The following is a 23,886-nucleotide window of genomic DNA, read 5'->3' as shown; positions in this document are numbered from 1 at the left end:
CGTCCGGCAAACTGTGGTGTGACCCGCCAGTTTCAGGATCACTTTCTGTCTCATTTCTAGAGCACTGCGAAGATTCTACGGTATGTTACGCACCTTATGAAATGGGGCCTTGGCGGTTTCTCAGCCTCGGCGCTGCCGACGCTCTGGGCAGGATAACGCTTTGTGGTGGGCGTCTGTCCCGTGGACGGTAGCATCTTTAGCAGAAGCCCTGGCCCCCAGCCGCTCGATGCCAACAGCACCCCCCTCCTAGTTGTGAAAGCAAAAACGACGTTGCCGAGCTGCCTTCAGAGGGCAGAATCTCCGCCCCCGTTGAGAACCAGTGCTCTAAAATGTCAGCTCCAGGAGAGCCGTGCGTTTTTCCTGATTTGCGTAACCTTTCTATTCTTGGTGCCCAGAGCCGTACCTACCACCTAGCAGACTGCAATCACTACTTATTAATTCAATGGATGGATAAATGAACGGATAGTACTTTAGTCATTTTTATTATAATAAGAAAAACAAGGATTTTCTCAGTGGGTTTTGGGGTTTCCGTCTTGTGATTAACAAATCTCACAAGGACCTCCTGAGCATTTATCTTTTTTTTTTTTTTAATTTTTTTTTAACGTTTATTTATTTTTGAGACAGAGAGAGACAGAGCATGAATGGGGGAAGGGTAGAGAGAGAGGGAGACACAGAATCGGAAGCAGGCTCCAGGCTCCGAGCCATCAGCCCAGAGCGCCACGCGGGGCTCGAACTCACGAACTGCGAGATCGTGACCTGAGCTGAAGTTGGATGCTTAACCGACTGAGCCACCCAGGCGCCCCTGAGCATTTATCTTTAAATTTATTAAAATTTTGTTTAACTACTGGATTGAGTATTACTGAGAAAAATTGACTATAGAGGCTTGTCTTCATGCTCTAGATAGTTTGTTTTGAAATCTCATATTGGCTCCATACCATCGATAACTAATGATCTCCAGACACAATATACATTCAGGATTAGGTTCATCATTAATGCTAGTGAATATAAATCCGTTTTTCAAATAATTGCTAACTGTTTTGTTTTTATGGACTTTGTCTGATTAGATAGTTGTTTTCATTTCATAATACAGTTGGGAAGGAGAAGCATGAGCCCTGCTGTTTTTACTTCGTTCATTTTAGTGTTTTAGTTATTATGTTCTATTTTTGGCTTTTGCAGGAGTCTTAAAGCCAGTTATCCATTTTCATCAGGCTTATTTATTTATTATTTGTTTGTTTATTTATTTGATTTATTTAGAGAGAGAGTGTGTGTGAGTGGGGGAGAGGAGCACAGGGAGAGAGAGAATCATAGGCAGGCTTCATGCTCAGTACAGAGCCTGATGCAGGGCTCGATCCCATGACACCAGGATCATGACCTGAGCTGAAATCAAGAGTCTCAGGCTCATGCGACTGAGCTACCCAGGCACCCCAGGCTTATTTTTATTAATGCTAGGTAATGTAATCTACCCCACCCAGATGCACAGAAACTACACTACCTGACAATGTAGCAAAACCTGGTGAGCAGCTGTTGGCATCTGGCCCACTCTTTCAGGTCACAGAGCTCCTACTCTTTTGTCAGGATACTTCATGTATTGTGATATGAAGCCATTTTATGTAGTGAATATATGTTATTTACATGTGGGTATTACTGCATATATGTGTTGCTTATATATGTGTTTTTTCTTTTTGTTGGATTAAAATAACACAACACATAGAAGTTGTAATATTTTGTGTGTCCTTCATTTTACGTACATTCACATTTGACAATCACAGGTGTAGTACATTTTGGATCCAATCCAGTCTCCCGGCCTCGCATTCTCAATTGTGACACAGACAGTGTTATAAATCAGCCACATCTCATTTTATTTTCCTCTGCCCAGGTACACAGGAAGTTGCATTTCCCAGCTTCCCTTGCAGCAAGGTGTGGTCATGTCGTCATGTCTGGCCAATGGTGTGTAAGTAAGGAGAGATCATTCTGAGCTAAGGGAGTTGAGAGTCAGTGTACCTTCTTCCGTGCCCTGCGTGGATCACCCTCTGCAGTGGTCATGGAGGCCATGCGTTCCAGGTGGTACAGCTAAGAGAGACATCCCTGTTGGAGGAGAGCTGGCTGGGAGAAACCCACAACCTACATGTGGCTTTGACTTGTTTTGTGTGAAGCGACCTAGACTTTGTGCTTGGATGTTAGGATAGCTGGCATGAATTGCCCTGCGTGACACACAGGTTCTCTGTTAATGTTCCCTATCTAAAATCTCCAGGGCACCTCTCAGTTACTTCTTGTCTTTTGTTGACGTCACTGCGAAGAATACAGCAAAATGAAACTCACGCTTATATTGTTTAAAGAGTATGGAAGTTGTAACCCACTAAGTCACATTGTCTCTCTCTCTCTTTTTTTTTTTTTAACGCTTATTTATTTTTGAGACAGAGGCAGAGCATGAATGGGGGAGGGCCAGAGACAGAGAGGGAGACACAGAATCTGAAACAGGCTCCAGGCTCTGAGCTGTCAGCCCAGAGCCCGACGCGGGGCTTGAACTCACAGACCGCGAGATCATGACCTGAGCTGAAGTCGGACGCCTAACCGACCAAGCCACCCAGGCGCCCCACATTGTCTCTCTTAAAGAGAATCCAGAGGGGAAATTTCTCTTAGTTCCAGCAGGAAGAAAAGACCTCTCACCAGTGTGCCTGGTCTTTTTTTTTTATCTCACAGACACTCTGTGTCTGGTAACCGGTGCTGTGTTCTTCAGCACCAACTTTGTGACTTGGTGTGGTGACTGTATATATTATTCTGCTATATGTCATTCAGTTTTGTGACATACATTATCCTGGTTTTCTACCTTTATTTTCCCGTGTCGCCATACTTTCTTGGTATAACGTAGAAATAAACCCCTGTTTTAATGTTTCGTTACATGCCTCAAATATTTTTTTGGTACAGAAACTGCTATGAATACATTTAAAAATATGTAGACTTTCACTGTTATCTGGTTCTATTTTTTACTTGAATATAAATTCCTTAAGAGTTTGTAACAGGTCTTCTAGATTTTTGGTAGTTCTCCAGTAACATTTAATAAATATTTCTTGGTTGATTAATTAATTAAGTTGTCAGTATATGTGTTGATTTAAAAGTGTTATACGTTTAAAATGAATTAGATGTGACAGTGGCACAGAAGTTAGGAAAAGGGACGTTATACTAAATGGAGATCAAGACATAAACTATAGGTATATCTGTAGGGTACACATGACTTTAGTTACATTTATGCCCTTCTACATTTCAGTTCAAGTGATCTCAGTGTGCATTGCACTGTTTTTGCAAGAACCGTTTCACTCCTCACTCAAATGTAGATGTCAAATAACTTATGATTTAGGCAGAAATATAGTGTTTGCAAATTTCATTAAAAGTCTTTCAGTGAAGTCAAAGGAGAAAGGTAGCAAGGGTAGCACACGGGACATTTTTTGTTAATATGAGAATTGTTTAAGTATATTTTCTAGTGCAGACATCCAAACTGTCACGGCTGCAGTACAACAGATACTGCAATACGTGATTTTTTTCAAAGATGACAGCAATGATGAATTAGGTGTCCTTGTGAGTGAAGATAAGGTGCTGGCCGTAGCGGTATTGGCCAGTGTCAGGTGGGACGGCGGCTATGCTGTGCTAAAAGCAAGGGCCCGGCAGTGCAGACAGAAGGCTGCACACTTCCACGGTTCCACACTTGCCTAGATGCCTGTGATGTCTATGATGTTCCCCTGGGATAGACTTTGAAAAATGACTGTGGCTCCGGGTCCTTATTAACTGGGAACTCCTCAAAGAACTCTCTGCAGCTTCAGAAAGATATGCTGTGTTTGAAAGCATGTTTTTTTATGGGTGAATTATCAGAAAACAAATATACATGCTGTGTGTGTGTGTGTGTGTGTGTGTATGTGTAAAAATTTGCTTCTTCATGAACAAATGTTTGAATTTGTATAAAGTATCTTTCAGAATATGATACTATGATATGGCTAGAGGGTGTAAAATTTAGGAATAAAGTATTGCTAATCCATATGTAATACAGTATATAAAGTATTAAATTATATAGTGTAGATCTGAAGCATTCTTGGAAAAAGAAAAAAAAGAAGGTAGTCCTTTGTTAAAATTTTATAGTGCTTCTCTCTTTGTGAAGCCTTATCAAAGTTCTAAATCCTTTTTCCAGCATGTGTGAGACTCTTCAAAAATACTTTCCTCAGAGATCAAAATTCTAAATTTCAGATTGGGTTAGATACATTTTATATTTTGTCCTGCAGCTGTTGGAGCTATAACGGAGTAAAATGAGAATTGCCTTTTAGGGCGTATTTCTCAACAGAGCAGTTTTGAAAATGAAACCAAATCTCCATGCTCCACTTGACATTGGAATTTAAAGTTATTTTTACGGGCTCCATTGCAGTCACTATGTGAAACATTTAAAGGCATTAGAATATAGTAAGTTATAGTTAAGACAATTTTCTTCCAACATCTTGTTCAGTAAATAAAAAGCAGGAATACAAATTATATCTTGCTATCACGTTTCGCAGTTTTTCATATTTACACTTTGACCAAATAGCACATTTTCTTGTGTAAAATGTTTCCTCCCTTTTAATTATAGCCAGATTTGCTGCCTCGGCAGGTAGAGCTTTTATTAACTTGAAAGTATGTTTGGTTTAAGTAGGGGATGTGGGAGCAAACCCTTCAAGGAAAATCACATTTTCTCTGAAATGTGGTATGGTATCTAAATATAGCCCTGACTAAGTCTCTAGAACATTGAGGCGCTGGAAATTTTTCAGGTATCCCTACTGGGGACATATCTGCTTTCGATTTTACAAAGTAGTGACTGTAAGAAGTCACTGGAGCTGAACAGAAAAAAAAAAAGCCCTCAAACTCATAGTAAAGCCCACAAAAGAAATAACCCAAACAAAAGCGTGAGCAAAGGAAGAAATGTGTCCATCCTCCTTTTTGTGTTTGACTTGAAAGGCCTTTGACCCTAGGTGGATGACTTTTGTTTTTGTCTCATTCAGCTTCCTCCTTCCATTACAGCCCTTGCAAGTAGCCAGAGTGTCCTTCCTGGAGGGCCTTGTCCCAAGCTAACTGCCAGCTAATCCTTGGTAACATATATGTGAAAGGCTTCTTTCAGAACAGAGGGACTAGCTGTCCCTCATCTCCTCTGACTTTGAGGAATCAGGCTCAAGCTACAGCTTTAAGGATGGAAGGGTTTAGGTTCGTTTACAGTGAAGACTGGTAACTATCAGTTCCATAGCAATTCCGGAAGTCGTTAAAAATAAGAGAATTCCTCGTGTGTCTGAGACAGCTTAAATCTTGATGTTAATCTGGGAGGCACGGAATTAGCTCAAGAGCAAATTCTGGGTAACCGTATCATGGTTGAATGTGTGAGTCCAGTATTAGTCTTTTTTAGATATACAAAAGCTTATCTGAGGTCTGGTCATTACTCATTTGTGAAATTCTAACGATTTCGGTTTGGGAGCCACTAGTAGAAAATCTTCATTTTATATATTTAAATGAATAAGTAATGAATAAAACAAAAACAAAATAACTGAAACCTAACAAAATCAATGGCTTGCCCAAAGTTCCATCACAAGATGACGACAAAGTCAAGAATAGAAAATTCAGATTTTTCTGGTCTTAATCGCACGCTCTTTCTGTAACAACAGTATACTACTCTCAAGCGTAAAGTGTGATAGTCAATTGACAAGTTTTTCCCAAATAATTTAAATATCCCATAAAATATAATGCCAGCTGAAGACCAGTCTGTTACCATCTTTCCGAACAAGCACGAAAATTAATTGGAATCAGTGTGGCCTATGCCGAATAGTTTAGATCAGCTTTGGAGGCTGTAATGTGTGAACAAATGAGCCAGGCGTCTCGTTACCATGCAGGTTCGGTTCCACAGTAATGAGGTGGGCTTGCATTTCTAACAAGCTCCCAAGAGATCCTGATGTGGCAGCTGAGATTCAGACTAGGAATGGGAGACCCTTAGTGTCCTAAGAAGGGCACGGTCTCTGTCCTTAGAGAGCTTGCGCTTAAGACCCCAGGTGAAAAAAATAAGGAACAGAAGACAACAGATAAATACGTCTTGAATATCTGGTTTTTAAATATGTATATTAGTTTTTGTGACTGTTAGATTTTTCCAATTAGAGGAAAGCCCCCCCCCCCTTCAGTCCCTTTTTTGCTTTCTAATACCACGTAGAAAACCACACTCAGTACATAGTGGGTGTTAAGAAATGCCAAGTGATGGTCATTATCATAGTTGGCTGGAAATATCAGATGAAAATTCCAGGTGGAACTGGATCATTCAGTCTCGTGATAAAATTCTTTTCAGCGATGGATTATCAGAATGGCTGGATGATGGCTTTCTTTGCAACTTCATCAATTCCCCAAATACTTGCCACTTCATAGGCAAAGCAGGGGCAGGCAGTCTCTTCAATGCCTGGGAACATTCTGCAGGTTTCAAGGCTAATGCACAGAGTGTATGTAGATGGCTGGCTATTAACTCTTTCCCCCTCAGACCAGAGTTTGAGGGTGAGGCAGAGGGTGATGGAAGCAATGAAAAAGACTGGGGTTTCCTCAAAAATAGTCTAGAGCTCTGCTAGCCCATACAGTAGATGCTAGCCACTTGTGGCTATTGAAATGAACTAAAATTAAGTAAAACAGTGAAACGCAGTTCTGTAGTTGCACTAGGTACATTTGAAGTGTGCATTGGATAGCAGTGCAGACACAGAACGTTTTCATGTTTGCGGAAAGTTCTATTGGCTATAAGGGGCAAAAAAGGAAGGAAAACTTGATTTTTGAGTGAAGGCTGGAAGTTATTGAAGAAATATATAATTAGACAGTGATTGCTTCATACAAGCATTCAGACTGAAGGAGAAGAAGAATGGGATGGGGCAGGTTTAATGGGGGGGGCAGGGAAAAGAAAGATAAATAAAATTAGGTGCTCACATCATAACCAATTCCTTTGACTCATTACCCTTTTTTTTTTTAACAAGCAGTGTGTGCATACCACATTACTTTACAGTTTCATCCCAGAACCCATCCACCTAGGAAAACACCTATTTGCTACAGCACATGGTGGTTTCTGCAGTGCTTTGTATATATTTTACGTTACGCGAACTACTCTTGATTTCGTGTCTCCCCAGTGGTACGTGGGCATTCTTGTGTTAGCTCGGTTTGTGAAAGTGCTCAGGTATCAGGATCAGATGCCCTGCTTTTATGTCTTAACAGCCTTGTCTAGTTATTCTGTCTTCATTCATTCATTCATTCATTCAACAAGTATGTTTTTAAATGTCTATTTATTTATTTCTGAGAGGGGCGGGAGGAAAGAGAGGGGGCAGATGGAGAATCCCAGGCAGGCTCCGCACCGTCAGCGCAGAGCCCAACATGGAGCTCAGACTCACCAACCGTGAGATCATGACCTGAGCCGAAATCAAGGGTCGGACGCCTAACCAACTGAGCCACCCAGGCGCCCCTCAACAAGTATTTATTAAACATCTACTAGGTGCCAGGCATTTGTGATTCTTAGGCTTTTTTCTCTTTTTCAGTGACAGCTTCTTTCTTCTGGTTGAGAATTTAAGCATCATAAAATGAAACTAACCAGGCTGAACTTCATATTACAAAATATTTTCTAAGTAGAGCAAAACACATTGTTTAGCAATCTGGGCCAAATGGATGAACTTCTGTCTTAGGAGGAGAGAACTTTTAATAGTTTTTCTTCTCTGGTCTTAAGATCCTCTCTGATTACTCAATAGTCTTAGTCCCTGTATTTGCTTCTTGGGGCTGCCATAACAAATTATCACTGACGGAGTGACTCACAACAACAGAAATGTATTCCGTTACAGATCTGGAGGCAAGAAGGCCGAAATCAAGGTGTCAGTAGGGCCGTGCTCCCTCTAGGGAAGCATTCGTTTTGGCCTCTTCCCACCTTCTGGTGCTTGCTGGTAATCCCTGGTGTTCCTCAGCATGCAGCCGCCTCCATCACCACGTGGCTCTTTCTTCTGTGTGTGTCAGTGCCTCTGTGTCCACATCTCCTTCTCCTTTCTGCTCTAAAGACACTACTCTCTAGACCAGGGTCCACTTTAGCCCCCTATGACCTCATCGTAACTTGATTATGTCCACAAAGACTCTGTGTCCAAGTAAGGTCATGGTCACCTGAATTGGGCATTATGACTGGAACATTTTTTTGGAGGATACAGTTCAACCCACAACAGCCACTTTGAGTATATATGCACATGCATATATATGCAGGTCATTGATTTTAGTCCCAAGAAAGGTAGCAAGGAAGCAGGACTACAAGGAGAGCCCGGGGTTCAACAAGAGAAGAAATAATATTACTCTGACCCTTGGTCCTTACAGCTTCTTCAGGGAGCGGATGGGACGAGCCGTGAGGAAGATCAAAGACAACCCGGGGCCAGAGGGCAGAGTGATGAGCACGCTGGACACCAAACGGATTATAAATCACTTCTAGTCCTTTTAAGTTACTTCTGCCTTTTATTCTCTCCTACCACTCTTCCTTCCACTTGCCTCTTTTCTCTCTCCCCCCACCCTTCCATTTTCCGCTCAATCTCTCTGTCATCCCTTTCCTTTGAGCGCCAAAGTGAAGAAGAAATATATTATGTGATCAAAGAACTTCCAGAGGACGCTTGCATATTCCCTGTTAGGTTGTAGGTGCTTTATGAAATTTTATCTTTTACAAGCAAAACAACCTAAATCTAGCATCCTGAGGACAAATGATAGGGCAAGTTTTGTAAATTTCTTTCGCTTGATATCAACCAAATTTTGGTTGAATCCATCTTCTAAAATCCTTTGTCCTATTTTATTAATTCCCAGGGCACACAGTGGAAGCATTAACAACATCTTGTTAATCAGTATATACACATCAAAACAAATTAAGGAAACAGGAAGGATATCTCTTAACATTTCTTAGAGAGCTGACTCATGTTATAGTTTAGTCTACTCTGATTTTCATGAGACTTTTGTTCATTCTTATTGCAAATATAAAGTACCCACCATGAACAAAGAATTTTGCTCAAATTGTAAATGGTGCAGAAATAAATAGGACACAGTCCCTGTTTTCAAGAAGTTCCCAGTTTGGTGGGAGAAAGATTCCTATATACGTGACTCTGATGGAAGGTAAAATGTGATGAATGCTGCAGACAGGTTCCAAGTATTTGGGGAAAGAGGGATTATAACTGGGAGTGTTCTTGGAAGGGGTAGTGGAGTTTGCAGTGGGCGTTCAAGAATGGAGAGCGTTGTCAACGAGCACCTATTGCTCAAAGAATACTTGAGCAAAGGTGTTGAGGTAGGACAGGGCAGGGTATGTTCTGAGAGGACACCCAACAACTATAGGGTATGGTTAAAGGGAAGCGAAGTAGAAAGTAAAGCTGAAAAGAAGTTTAAAGATCCAAAAGTGAAGGATTTTCCTTTGAATTTTAGATGGAAGGGTTTGGACTTCATTCTGCGTTTAATGGAGAATCATCACAGTTTCTCATTGGAAGACTGAAAGATCAGTTAGGAAGTTACTGAAACAGTGTAGAAGTCAGAACACAAAGATCCCACCAAGGGAAGGAGCAGAGGATATGGAGAACAGGAGGATTAGAAGCCCGAGCTAGAAGCAGAGTCAAGAGGATGTTGAAGATGAGGAAGAACACGGAACAGTTGGAATCTTGGTGGTGCCATGAAAGAGGCATGTTTACACAGGGAGGAGGGATGTGGTGAGGAAGGGAGTCAACATTCTGTTCTGGTCTTGTGGTAATTTTGAAACGTTGACGTTGGAAAGTACAGCACGTAGTGAGAATGCACGTTTGGAGTTTTGGAGAGCAGTCAGAGCGAATATTCTTGAGCTCAGGGATGCCTATTATTTACTGGAGAATGGATTTTAGGGAGAAATCTAGAAAAGCCCGCATAATACTATAGAAATACCATGTACCCACACTTAAAGTACATTTGTCATATTGGAGAAATACTTAGAAACAAAAGCATTAGCATTTATCAGACATAACTGTGTCTAAAGAGGAAAAAAATGTACAAAGGAGAAAAACACTAAGTGTCTTATCACTAAGTGATAAAAAAAGACGGGTTCAAGGGGGGAAAAGGGCCTAATTTCAAGAATTGTTTGTTGATTGAAGGGAGTCTTGTTATTGATGGGTTTTACGGTTTATAATGGATCATTGAAAGGTTGTGGAATATACTTACATAAAAGTGTTACCATCCTAATGTTCGGATGCAGCAGTCAGAATAGAGAGCTGTGCGGGTAGTCAGTTAACGGGAAAACGATTTTGTCCTCTATGCTTAAGTCCTTCTAGTCACTTCGGAGGCATTTCTAGTTTTATTTAACTTTATTTCCTCACTTGATTTCCCTACCACAATGGAACAGGCTTCCTCAGGAGGCCTTAGACTTCCCACTCAGGAAGTGCTCAAGGAGAGTATGATTGACCCGATATCTGTTGAGGTATTTCAAAAGTCATTTTTTCTTTGGGAGGAAAGTTGGCCTAACTGTCACCCAAAACCGTATGAGCTCAAGATTAGGAGTTAAAGATTGGTTAGGCATTGCTGGGTTAGAGGCTAGTCATTACCTTCTGGTTCCAACGACATTCCTGTTGTTGATTCTTTTGGAACCCAAAGTAGAAAGGATCACAGGAGATTTGTAAATAATCTTAGTATCTTTTATCTTTCCTTTATGATTCTTATTTTCTAAACTTTTAACATTTTTAGTTCCTAGGTAGGGAGAGTAGGAATGGAAACGTGTCTTATGGGGTGTTTTGTTTGAATTTTGAAGGCAGCCACAAAGAGAAGCTTTATTTTAAAATAATATCTTAAAAATTTTATTTCAAGTCAATTCTTGGAGTTTAAATGGAAAAATTACCAAGTATGTTTATGTTGTTATAGTTAAAGGTTTACAATTAATACAGAATATCTTAAAGTTTTCAATTGACTATAACACTGACAATTTTGTATATACATAAGAGATACATTTCATTATTTAACTTGTTTTTTCACTTGAATCTTACTCTCTTTTCTATGCTTGGAATATGTGCTTATGCTAACTATGATTATAAAATTAGTCCGATTAAATATGGCGGAAAATGAAAACAGTCTTTGTAAATCTTACATAAAGACAAAGATAAAATACAACCGCTTAAGTATCCTCTCCTACTCCATGAGTGTTTTTGTAACAAAATTGTGGTTCTATCATTTGGTGGTCTTAAAGTCAATCTTAATCCAATTTCTAGTCCCATTAGCAAGAGTCATATTCACATATATTTTTTCAACAATAGATGGCACTAGCATACAAGTATCTCATGAGTATTCAACCCAACAGAAATGTTACTAGGTGGGAGAGAGATAAAAGATACTCAGGATGCCTGAAGACCAGGAATGCAGTTCGGATGAACACAGATATATCGGGGAGCCACGTGAGATACAAGCAGTTCTTGAGCAGGAAAGCACTTCCAAACATGAACATAAGTGCCAACACATTTGGGGTAGGCTGGTCTCTTGTTGAGGAGAACAATAAAAACCAGCTCTCTTGGAGAATGTCTAACCAGAAAATCTACCTAATTTCTCAAAATAAATTCTAAAGAATGAAGGAAACCAAGGATTGCATTCGCACACCCCACTGCAACCCTAGCAGAAGTAGAAGTATAGAAGAATGTGAAGAAGAAAAAGGAGACGTTCAGAAATGGGATGATGACTGAATGCCATAGGTATTTGGAACTTCAGAAAAAAGTGCTATGGGGGCACCTGGGTGGCTCAGTCGGTTGAGCATCCGACTTCAGCTCAGGTCATGATCTCGCATTTGTGAGTTCGAGCCCCTCGTCGGGCTCTGCTCTGTGCTGACAGCTCAGAGCCTGGAGCCTGCTTCGGATTCTGTGTCCCCTGCCCTCTCTGCCCCACCCCTGCTTGTGCTCTGTCTCTCTCTGTCTTTCAAAAATGAATAAACATAAAAAAAATTAAAAAGAAAAAAGTGCTATGTACTCTCTGCCTATTTCTTCTTAAAAAGTATAAAAAGTATGATGACCGCATAGATGTCTAAGAAAATGTCCTCTGGGGAGAAAAATACCAATAAAGGTGATAAATTGACCCTGATTATGATGCAATACTTGTACAGTTGACCTTTGAACTATGCAGGGGTTAGGGGCACCAGCCCCTGCACAGTCAAAAATCCATGTATCGTTTTGGATTCCCCCCAAATTTAACTACTAATAGCCTACTTTTGACGAGAAGCCTTATTGATCAACGGTCAACACATATTTTGTATCTGTATTATATACTGTATTACAATAAACTAGGGAAAAGAAAATGTTATTAAGAAAAGCATAAGGAATAAAAAATACATTTACAGTACTGTACTGTATTTATCGGGAAAAATCCATGTATAAGTGGACCTGCGCAGTTCAAACTCAACTGTAATCACATTACAGTTTTCCATTTGCAAAGCTGGCATACATGAAACTTTACTTGTATTGAATTCGACTTAAAAACCATTGCAATTTGAGTGTTTGTTCCCAGAATGGTCAAACAAACACTTCTTGCTAAATAAGCTAAACTTAATTTTATACTACCACATAAAAATTAATTGCAATTAAGGCTTTTCTTTAAGTTAAATTCTTTATTAGAATATAAGAGCACAACAATGGGTTTACATATTACCTCTGGGTCTCCTTTTCCTTACTGGTAAAATGTAAGGGCTAGATTATTTTTAATATTCCTCTACTGTTCTATGATATTGCATATAAGAATGATATATGACTTAGAGCAAGATTTAAAGAAATATAAACACCCAAGTTAAAACTAAATATTTATTATTAATGCTTTAATAAAGTTAATACCTTACATTTTTTCCTTATAAGTTGACAAATTTATTTTGAATCTTTCCTAATGTCAAATATCTACAGGCTGTAGCATACATAGTCCAGGTTTTCCTGGATTTCCGTGGTCTTTGGAGTAACACTATATTGCTTTGAATATATTTGCATTATTTAATATCTTCTGCTAATAAAACTTTTCTCATCTACTTTTCCTGCTTTCCTACTAAAGTCATGAATATGTTTAAAATTATAATTTGTAAAAATACTTAAGATGAACAATTGTCTTAGTAATTCAATAAGTTTGTAACCTACCTTTGACACTCCTCAATGATGCAAGCTACTTTGGAAGATGAAGCGTTAAAAAGGAAATTAAAAAAGCCAAAAGCACCTGGTGACTCGGTTAAACATCTGACGTTGGCTCAGGTCGTGATCTCATGGTCCATGAGTTCGAGCCCCGCGCCAGGCTCTGTGTTGACAGCTCAGAGCCTGGAGCTTGCTTCGGATTCTGTGTCTCCCTTTCTCTCTCTGCCCCTCCCCCACTCATGCTGTGTGTGTGTGTGTGTGTGTGTGTGTGTGTGTGTGTGTGTGTCTCTCTCAAAAATAAATAAACATTAAAAAAATTATTAAAAAAAAAAGCCAAACTCTTGCCACTCATATAACAAATATGGTGGTTTTAAGAACAAGGTCAAGTTCTACTTGTTTGTAAAATCTTTCCTTATATTCCTAGCTACTCAGCTGGACTGTTGTTCTGTAATTGTCATCTTCAAATATGTATCTCTCTGAGTAGATCCTAAGGTAATTAATTGAAACCAAATTATTTTCTTGTGTATTTCACTGATAATTTTCTTTTGCTATTTTCTCTCTCTTTTTTTTCTCCTTGATTTTCTATTTGTCTGATGTCACATATGCTAGACTGATTCTGATCCTGTTTAGAGTTTATCATGAGTAATTCAGTAGACTTTTGATTCCAATAAAGTTGTGGTTTTCTTCATCATGGACTTTGCTACCATTAGTCCATTTGGTTTCTTCCAGAACTTTATTGTGATTTCTTATCTGCTGATGGACTCTTGGTCTCATTATTATGTAGGTTTACATTTTAGCAGAGTCTCAGAGTGGAGAGAAGGTAAATACGTATGTATTATCTGTCTTCTATGAGTAGAGTTAAAAGTACTTTTATGGTTAATTTGGTTAGGATTTAAAGACATTAACTTAGATCAGTGGTTCTTAAAGTTTAATCTTTGGACCAGCAGCATCAGAATCACCTGGGAGTTGGTTAGAATGCAAAATCTTGGGCCCGTCCTAGACCTACTGAATCAGAAACTTCAGGGATGATTCTGAACAACCCATGTTTTGACAAGCCCTCCACATGATTCTGTTGCAAGATAAAGTTTGAGACTACTGATTAAGGGAATCTGACACTTCTTAGGGCACCGTTTCTTTCTTAGCCTCTTTGTTTTTCTATTGAGTTAATTTTGGCTCTCCTTTTTATTACTTTACTTTCTGTTTATCTTTTTTTTCTTTTTACTAACTTCTTTTTTTCTTTTTTAAAAAAATGTTTATTTTCATTTTGAGAGAGAGTGGATGCATGCGCCCATGTGACGGGCAGAGAGAGGGACAGAGAGAACCCCAAGCTGACTCTGTGTTGCCACGCAGGGCTCAGTCTCATGAACCGTGAGATCATGACCTGAGCCAAAATCAAGAGTCAGATGCTTGAATGACTGAGCCACCCAGGCACCCCTCTTTTTACCAACTTCTTAAGTATATACTTAGATTTCATCTTTATTTTCTCTCTCTCTCTCTCTCTCTCTCTCTCTCTCTTTTTAATTTTAGAGAGCACATGGGGGAGAGGGGCAGAGGGAGAGAGAGAGAGAAAATCTTAAACATTCTATATGCTCAGCACAAAGCTCAACATAGGGCTCGATCCCATGGCCCTGCGATCATGACTGAACCACCTAGGTGCCCCTCTTTTCTAAATTAGGCATCTATGTCTTTAAATATTCATGAATTACTGCTTTTGCCATACGTCTACAAGTTTTCAAATGTGGTGTTTCTTTTTTCTTTTAATTTTTAATTTCATTTTATTTTTTATTATTTTTTTTTAATGCTTATTTATTTTTGAGAGAGAGAGAGAGAGAGAAACAGCATGAGCAGGGGAGGGGCAGAGAGACAGAGAGACAGAGAGACAGAGAGACAGAATCTGAAGCAGGCTCCAGGCTCCAAGCTGTCAGCACAGAGCCCGATGCAGGGCTCGAACTCATGAACTGTGAGATCATGACCTGAGCTCAAGTCGGATGCTTAACCAACTGAGCCACCAGGTGCCCCTCTTTTTTTTTTTTTTTTTTTAATTTCACCATATTTGGCTTATTTATTTATTTATTTTAAGTAAACTCTACCCCCAATGTGGGGCTCAAGTTGAATATTTGTAAATTATTCATTTTAAAATTCATTTTAAAATATTGTAAATTATTCATTTAAAATTTTCCACTATGATGTCTTCTTTGACACATTTTGTGAAGTTTTGCTTTAATTTTCAAATATAGGGCCTTTTGTTTATCTTTTTGTTTATGCCTTCTCTTGTGTTTAGAGAGCAAGACTTGTGTGCTATTTCTTTTAAATGTAGAGACTTGCTTTGCATTAATTTTTGTAAATATTCCCTTTGTGCTTGAGAAAAATGTGCATTCTGTAATTATTGGATCTGTTCTAGATATGTCCAGTAAGTCAAGCTTATTTGTTGTGTTTTCAAATTCTTTCAAAGCTGTAGTTGCTATTGCTTTATTGTTTACTTGTCTTATTTCACGTTTGGGAAAAATATGTTGAACTCTTCCAATCAATATACACATCTTACGACAATAATTTGTCACTTACTTCCTGTAGTTCAAGCAGTAGTTGTTTGTTTGTTTTTTAGTTTTGAGGCATATAAGTTGTAGAATTGTAGTAATTTGTTGGTGCACTGACTCTTTTTATCATCATGTAATGATGTATCCTTAATAGTGCTTGTGGTCAGAGAATATCTTTTGTCTGAAATAAATATAGCTACTCTAGCTATCTTTTGCTTATTAGTTTCCTGGAAGTCTTTTTCCATATGTAAAAATGAGGTAAAATTTAGTTTAAAATTTTCCATATCTCTATGTTTTGGTATTTGTGAATAGCATATGGCTAGGTTTTGCCTGTCTTTTATCTGGCAAGTTTAGTTCACCAGCTTTTCTTGTGATTATAGACATATTTAAATTTGTTTCAATAATCTTACTTGGTGCTGTCTATTTGACTATGTTTTCCTATGTTTTTTTTACTTCTTTCTTGCCTTTTAAATACTGATAATTAAAAAAAAAAGAATACTGGTTGGAAATGATACCTTCAATTTTCATATTTGAACTCTTATGCATACTTATTTATCAACATTTGAAGTTAATATTTTAGCCCTCTTTTGGACAACTTGGGTCCTTGGAACACTTTAGCTCTGATCACTTTGTCCCAATTTTTATCTTGTTTTTATTCAACATTTTATTCTAGCCTTATCTTTCCAAATCAAACATTACTATTGATTCAGAAGATATTCCTGCATTTTAGGCAAGTTATTTGCCTACTTCTTCCTGCATTTCAGTCCCCCTTTCTGAGATCATTTTCCTTCTCATGAATATATCTTTTATAAGTTCCTCTAGTGTTGTCTTGTGGTCTACATGGATGCTTATTTTAGAAAAGAGGGGCACCTGGGTGGCTCAGCCCATTGAGCGTCTGACTCTTGATTTTGGCTCAGATCATGAACCCAGGGCCATGGGATTGAATGTAGTGTTACGGACTACACTAGGGGAACTTAAAAATACTCAGTTTTTTAATTTATCAGGGTTTACATTAAAATGATATCACCTGGAAACACATATAATTTTCCTCCTTCCTTTCCAATTTGGACACCTTTTATTTCTTTTTCTTGCCTAATTGCTCTGGCTAGAATTTCCAGTACTGTGTAACAGAAGTGGTGAAAGTAGACATGTTCGCCTTGTTCCTAATTTTAGAGGAAAAGCTTCCTAACTTTTACTATTGAGTGTGATGTTTCCCATGGAATTTTCATGTGTGGCCTTACTTATGTTGAGGTAGCTTTCTTCTATTCCTAGTTTGTTTAATGTTTTTATCATGAAGGGGCATTGAATTTTGCCAAATCCTTTTTCTATAGCAATTGAAATGATCGGGTGGTTCCTCCCATTTCATTCTATTTTTGTGGCATATCACATTGATAGTTTTCATATACTGAACCATTCTTGAATTCCTTAAATAAATCCCACTTGATCATGGTTCATTATTTATTTATTTATTTACTTACTTACCTACCTACTATTTTTAAAAATATAATTCATTCTCGAATTGACTAACATACGGTGTATAAAGTATGCTCTTGTTTTTTGGGATAGATTCCCATGATTCATCACTTACGTACAACACCCAGTGCTCATCTCAAGTGCCCTCCTCAATGCCCATCACCCATTTTCCCCTCTCCCCCACCCCCCATCCACCCTTAGTTTGTTCTCTGTATTTAAGAGTCTCTTAGGGTTTGCCTCCCTCCCTCTCTGTTTGTAACTATTTTTCTCTCCGTCCCTTCCCCCATGGTCTTCTATTAAGTTTCTCAAGATCCACAGTGAGTGAAAACATATGATATCTGTCTTTCTCTGACTGACTTATTTCACTCAACATAATACCTTCCAATCCCATCCACGTTGCTGTAAATGGCATGATTTCATTCTTTCTTGTTGCCAAGTAGTATTCTGTTGTATATATAAACCACATCTTCTTTATCCATTCATCAGTTGATGGACATTTAGGCTCTTGCCATAATTTGGCTATTGTTGAAAGAGCTGCTATAAACATTGGGGTACATGTGCCCCTATGAATCAGCACTCCTGTATCCCTTGGGTAAATTCCTAGCAGTGCTATTGCTGGGTCATAGGGTAGTTCTATTCTGAACTTTTTGAGGACCCTCTACACTGTTTTCCAGAGCGGCTGCACCAGTTCACATTCCCACCAACAGTGCAGGAGGGTTCCCGTTTCTCCACATCCTCGCCAGCATCTGTCGTCTCCTGAGTTGTTCATTTTAGCCACTCTGATCGGCGTGAGGTGGTATCTCAGTGTGGTTTTGATTTGTATTTTCCTGATGATGAGTGATGTTGAGCATCGTTTCATGTACCTGTTGGCCATCTGGATGTTTTCTTTGGAAAAGTGTCTTTTCATGTCTTCCCATTTCTTCACTGGATTATTTGTTTTTCGGGCATTGAGTTTGTTAAGTTCTTTATAGATTTTGCATACTAACCCTTTATCTGTATATGTCATTTGCAAATATCTTTTCCCATTCCGTCGGTTGCCTTTTAGTTTTGTTGATTGTTTACTTTGCAGTGCAGAAGTTTTTATCTTGATGAAGTCCCAATAGTTCATTTTTGCTTTTATTTCCCTTGCCTTCAGAGACGTGTTGAGTAAGAAGTTGCTGCAGCTGAGGTCAAAGAGGTTGTTGCATGCTTTCTCCTCTAGGGTTTTGATGGTTTCCTGTCCCACATTTAGGTCTTTAATCCATTTTGAGTTTATTTTTGTGAATGGTGTAAGAAAGTGGTCCAAGTTCATTCTTCTGCATGTTGCTCTCCAGTTCTCCCAGCACCATTTGCTGAAGAGACTGTCTTTTTTCCATTGGATACTCCTTACTGCTTTGTCAAAGATTAGTTGGCCATACATTTGTGGGTTCAATTCTGGGTTCTCTCTTCTATTCCATTGGTCTATGTGTCTGTTTTTGTGCCAATACTATAGTGTCCTGATGATTACAGCTTTGTAGTAGAGGCTAAAGTCTGAGATTGTGATGCCTCCCGCTTTGGTTTTCTTCCTCAGTATTACTTTGGCTATTCGGGGTCTTTTGTGGTTCCATACAAATTATAGGATTGTTTGTTCTAGCTTTAAGAAGAATGCTGGTGTAATTTTGACTGGGATTGCATTGAATGTGTAGATTGCTTTGGGTAGTATAGAATGTTTTTCCGTTTCTTTGTGTCTTCAATTTTGTTCATAAGTTTTCTATCGTTTTCAGCATACAGATCTTTTACATCTTTGGTTACGTTTATTCCTAGGTATTTTATGGTACTTGGTGCAATTGTAAATGGGATCAGTTTCTTGATTTCTCTTTCTGTTGCTTCATTATTGGTGTATAGAAATGCAACCAATTTCTGTACGTTGATTTTGTACCCTGTGACGTTGCCTAATTCATGCATCAGTTCTACAGCGTTTTGGTGGAGTCTTTAGGGTTTTCCATGTACAGTATCATGTCATCTGCAAAAAGTGAAAGTTTGACCTCTTCTTTGCCAATTTTTATGCCTTTGATTTCATTTTGTTGTCTGATTGCTGATGCTAGAATTTCCAACACTATGTTAAACAACAGCTGTGAGAGTGGACATCCCTGTCGTGTTGCTGATCTCAAGGGGAAAGTTCTCAGTTTTTTCCCAATTGAGGATGATATTAGCTGTGGGCTTTTCATATATGGCTTTTATGATGTTTAAGTATGTTCCTTCTATCCTGCCTTTCTTGAGGATTTTTATTAAGAAAGATGCTGTATTTTGTCAAGTGCTTTTTCTGCATCTATTGACGGGATCATATGGTTCTTATCCTTTTATTACAGTGATGTATCACATTGATTGATTTGCGAATATTGAACCAGCCCTGCAGCCCAGGAATGCATCCCACTTGATCATGGTGAGTAATTCTTTTTATATGCTGTTGAATTCGATTTGCTAGTGTCTTGTTAGGAATTTTTGCATCCACGTTCATCAGGGATATTGGCCTGTAATTCTCCTTTTTTGTGGGTTCTCTGTCTGCTTTGGGAACCAAAGTAATGCTGGCTTCATAGAATCAGTCTGGAAGTTTTCCTTCCCTTTCTATTTTTTGGAACAGCTTGAGAAGGATAGGTATTATCTCTGCTTTAAATGTCTGGTAGAATTCCCCTGGGAAGCCATCTGACCTAGGACTCTTTCTTATTTGTTGGGAGATTTTTGATAACTGATTCAATTTCTTCACTAGTTATGGGTATGTTCAAATTTTCTGTTTCGTCCTGTTTAAGTTTTGGTGGTGTGTGGGTATCTAGGAATTTGTCCATTTCTTCCAGGTTGTCCAGTTTGTTGGCATCTAATTTTTCATAGTATTCTCTGATAATTCCTTGTATTTCTGAGAGACTGGTTGTGATAAATCCATTTTTATTCATGATTTTATTATTTGGGTTCTTTCTCTTTTCTTTTTGAGAATTCTGGCTGGGGGCTTATCAATTTTGTTTATTTTTTCAAAAACCACCTGTTAGTTTCATTGATCTGGTCTACTGTTTTTTTTGGATTCTATATTGTTTATTTCTGCTCTGTTCTTCATTATTTCTCTTCTTCTGCTGGGTTTGGGTTGTCTTTGCTATTCTGCTTCTAGTTCCTTTAGGTGTGCTGTTACATTTTGTACTTGGGATTTTTCACGTTTCTTGAGATACGCCTGGATTGCAACGTATTTTCCTCTTAGGAGTGCCTTTGCTACACCCCAAAGCGTTTGGACTATTTTGTTTTCATTTTCATTTGTTTCCATATATTTTTTAATTTCTTATTTAATTGCCTGGTTGACCCCTTCGTTTCTTTAAAAAAAATTTTTTTTAAACACTTTTTCATTTTATTCTTTCAACGTTTTTTTTATTTTTTTATTTTTTTATTTTTTTAATTTTTGGGACAGAGAGAGACAGAGCATGAACGGGGGAGGGGCAGAGAGAGAGGGAGACACAGAATCGGAAACAGGCTCCAGGCTCCGAGCCATCAGCCCAGAGCCTGACGTGGGGCTCGAACTCACAGACCGCGAGATCGTGACCTGGCTGAAGTCGGACGCTTAACCGACTGCGCCACCCAGGCGCCCCCAAACACTTTTTCATTTTAGAGAGTGAGAGAGACAGAGCATGAGTGGGGGAGGGGCAGAGAGAGAGGGAGACACAGAATCCGAAGCAGGCTCCAGGCTCTGAGCTGTCAGCACAGAGCCCGATGTGGGGCTTGAACTCATGAACCATGAGATCATGACCTGAGCCGAAGTTGAACGCTTAACTGACTGTGCCACCCAAGCACCCCTGATTTATGATTTTTGATTGAGAATTCATATTTAGTCGGTTACTGTGTGGAAACCCTGGGGACCTCAGTTGAGGATATTTGTTTCTTCTTGGAAGATAGGGGTTTCTTTGGACCTTTGTCGAGTCTCTGGCCAAATCCTCATGCCTTTATTTCAACTCCCCTCCCTTCATCCTGGCTAGGTTGATATGTAATATTTACTGCCATGCAACACAGCACTTTACCCACGTTTATAACTCACTGTGTATTTTTCTTCCTTGTAAGTTTATGTTATGAATCAGTTAGAATAGGCTAGGCTACATTGTGTTAAACAATTCCAAAAATCTCAGTCTTTTGAAACAGCATAAGTTGATCTCTCACCCACATAAGGACTGATGCAGGTCACAGTACATGTATCACCAGGGCACCTGTCCTCAGGCAGCCCAGGTTACTTTGTTCTTATGGTTCTACTGTGTCAACGTGAGGCCCCTGCTTTCATGATGTAAACGGAAAAGAGAGCAGAGAGAATTTTATATGAAACTTTTATTCTGTCAACTCAAAAGCGACATTTGTCATCCAGCTCATATTTTTGGAGGGAGTTATGTGATTCCTCCAGCCGCAAGGGACCTGGGAAATACGATCTTCCACAGGCCCAAGAAGGAAAGGAGAATCAGATACTGGTAACCCCTGATAATGACTGCCACAGCTTAATTCCCGAGAGCCCACCAATGTGGCAAAAATGGCTTTTTATGTAGAATTTACTTGTTGCACATTGAGAGGGCCTTTCATACTATCTAGACTGCAACTCTGCCGGATGGGAAGCTCCCAGCTCGTTCTTACATGCACCAAGATCTGAGAGCCCGATGACATCTGATGATGTCACAAGTTTTACTACTATGAGTTTTTAAAAACTCTGACTACTTTTGATGAGGTGAATGAAATAATGAGATAATTGCCTAGTTTTATTTACCCCAAAGCAAATACTTGTATTCTTTAAATGTAATGAAATAGAATATGGTGGATGTGAGTTTGGATAGAGGCAGCACAGAGTACTATATAAAAATATAAAGGAAGATATTTGAAAAAAATGTAAGTTAAATAGGATTGAGGAAGGTGAATGATTTTTGGAAAACTTTCTAAGGCACATATTACTGTCATTTCACCATGATCCTTTGAAACAGTTGAGCACTTTTGGATTCCTTTCTGGTGAGTATCGATACTCCGTACTCAGATGAAACGATCAATTCTAGAATGTTTAGGATGTGTGACACTAGTGGAATTAGGTCTTTTAAATTCTTATTAGAGTTACTAATTTTATTGCTTCTTTTATTGATAGTTTTCTTTTTAAGATGTTGTTATAATGGGAAAATATGTATACTTTTGTCTCTAGGCTCGGAAATAAGCTGAATTAAGAAGCATAATAAAACATGTCAAGATTAACAATTTTAATTGACACATTTGACTCCAAACTTGAGTAAGATTTACCAGAATGTCTGTATCTAAGTCTAATGTGAATTCCAGAGTTTTGAATAATTGCAGTGTGTGCAGCTGGAGGAAACAACTTAAATAGGAAGGAAATCTATTACGTCACAACACTATTAAGGAAACAAATATAGAATTACTAGTGTTTAAATCTATTCTCAGTAGTTTAAAATTATATGTTGCATGAAAATGCTAAACTCAAAGAAGCTTATTGAGTCTCTAGCTTCTCTGAGCAGCTGCCAATGGCTAATGGTTATAATTATTATTATTATTGACAATAATAATAATTAATAGTAAAATCTACCTTAAAATGTGATGCTTTTAAAAATAATATTGAAGATGACAAAGGGTATATAAATTTTCCCTAATAAAGTTTAAGATTGTAAAACTACATCATAATGATTATTTCCTCTAAAGCACATTACATTTTAACTGGGATTATTTCCTAGAGTCAAGATATTTAAAGAAAACACTTAGGAAAAATACACCAAACTCTTTAGGAATAGAAGTACCATCTGAATGGAGAAAAAGATATTATTAGTCTAATATTTGTAGTAATAACAAGGGAAAAAGACTCATTTGCCCATTATATTCAGTAATATTTGAATGGCGATTTAATTGACCTTATAATTTTAAGATACTCTTTTTTAATGATAAATTTTGGTATGAGATTCTGCAAATTTCTTATATACTAACAAAGAGAACAAGTTTCTTCTTAGAACTTAAGGGTGCTGTGATAATGGTCAACATAACTGATGCCACATGCCTGGCCCCTGACATCACGCTTAACATGTATGGGCTCAGTTAATTTCCCAGCAGCCCAAGGAGGGCGGTCACTCCGTTGACTGCACAGAAGGAGGCTCCGAGATTTGCCTATAGAGAGTCCTATTCCAGTCTTCCTTCTTAACTCTGGTACTGTGTTCCCTCCCGGAGAGAAATTCAGGGAACCACACTACTAACAAATTGCTTCTTTAAACCTAACCCTCCTCCTACTATCAGTGGGATAATAGTTGGTTTGTGTACACCCGAGAAAAACAAGACAATATATTGCTAAATAAAACCAGAGTTGTTAAAAGTGAAAGGTGAAATTTGAAGTCTCTTTTTCGAATAAAGGACTTATATAATTTTGGATTTGGAAGAAACTTTTAAAATTATTTATTAACTCTTTAATTTTACAAAGGAAATAAAATGAATCCAGAGACTTGACGTTTTTTGTGCTGGATGTAGTGATAGAACCTAGGTCTACTGACTCCTAGATAAGTACTTTCTTCCAGATAAAAATTTTGCTTTTTAAAATTTTTTTTTAAAAACACCATCTTGCTGTTAGGCTTTAATAATTTAACATTCTAGATATGACTAGCAAAACCAAAGCCTGCCATGTTAGGTTTAATGTTGGCAATCTTGTTTACTTCTTACCAGATAATCATGAAACTACATTTCCTGCCTTCAACTCTTTCTTTTCTCTTACCTCTTTTTTATTGATTGATTCTTATGTAATGTGCGTCCAGTTTCTG

General features: G+C 38.4%; 1 long non-coding RNA gene across 4 annotated transcripts in view; it reads left to right on the top strand.

The window, feature by feature from the left end:
• Window positions 1-23,886, top strand: part of LOC131507568 (uncharacterized) — a 53,020-nt gene that overhangs the window by 9,871 nt on the left and 19,263 nt on the right. For all 4 annotated transcript variants that reach the window (XR_009259565.1, XR_009259589.1, XR_009259595.1 and 1 more), the window contains one exon: window positions 19,453-19,526. This is a non-coding gene — a long non-coding RNA (uncharacterized LOC131507568). The remainder of the gene's footprint in view (window positions 1-19,452; window positions 19,527-23,886) is intronic.

The sequence above is a fragment of the Neofelis nebulosa genome, chromosome 1 (genome assembly GCF_028018385.1).
Source record: "Neofelis nebulosa isolate mNeoNeb1 chromosome 1, mNeoNeb1.pri, whole genome shotgun sequence".
NCBI lineage: Eukaryota > Metazoa > Chordata > Mammalia > Carnivora > Felidae > Neofelis > Neofelis nebulosa.
The sequence above is the reverse complement of the archived record's forward strand: the minus strand, read 5'-3'. Positions and strand labels throughout refer to the sequence as shown.